Consider the following 706-nt stretch of genomic DNA (forward strand, 5'->3'; position numbering starts at 1 on the left):
GAACTGCCCCCGCAGGGCTTCTGAAACTCTTCAGGGGAGACAAAACCCTGTCTTTCTCCCGAAGAGCAGCTGGTGGTTTCGAACGGCTAACTGTTCCGGAATCAGGCCAAGGGGTAGCAGCAATGCCACCCCCAGGGCACCAGCCCAGGGCCCCAGAAGCAGCCGCTCTGTAGTGGAGTCCTACAGGACACCTGAGACCCAGCTAAGCTGGGAAGCCAGGCAGGTAGGGCACTGGTAGTCCTCAGAGGCTCTGGGTCAGGGGTGCCCAAGCTGAAGGCCACACGTGAAAGGTCCAGGTAGCACTGGAATTTATCACGACCCCAACTTCTTTTCTTTGTTAACACGTTCACTTGCCCTCACATCCCGAGATCAGAATTCTAGAAGGGGTATGTGTGGTCAGTGCTCAGGGACATAGGTGGGGGGCAAGCACTGGAGATGTGTGTGGCTCTCCCGCTGGGATTGAGCGGCCCAGAGCCACGGGCACACGGGTAAATCAGCGTTCCTGTGTGCCAAGGGGAAATGCAGGTGGACAGTCCGTTACTACCGGGCCTTCTCAGAAGAAATGCTGATCAGTCTGAAGTGGCACAGGGGAAGGGCAGGGAGGGGTGGCCTGGGCCGGAAGGAGGCCGAAACCCACGACTCCACTACACCGAGATGATGATCATAGGACTGGCCAGGGACTGCTGCTCACGAACCTGCCACCTGT

General features: G+C 58.4%; 1 pseudogene; it reads right to left on the minus strand.

The window, feature by feature from the left end:
• Window positions 1–644: 644 nt before the first annotated feature.
• LOC101654388 overlaps window positions 645–706 on the minus strand; it is a 33,212-nt pseudogene continuing 33,150 nt past the window's right edge.

Source organism: Echinops telfairi, unplaced genomic scaffold (assembly GCF_000313985.2).
Source record: "Echinops telfairi isolate 266 unplaced genomic scaffold, ASM31398v2 ScPeMD7_7472;HRSCAF=8510, whole genome shotgun sequence".
Taxonomy (NCBI): Eukaryota; Metazoa; Chordata; class Mammalia; order Afrosoricida; family Tenrecidae; genus Echinops; species Echinops telfairi.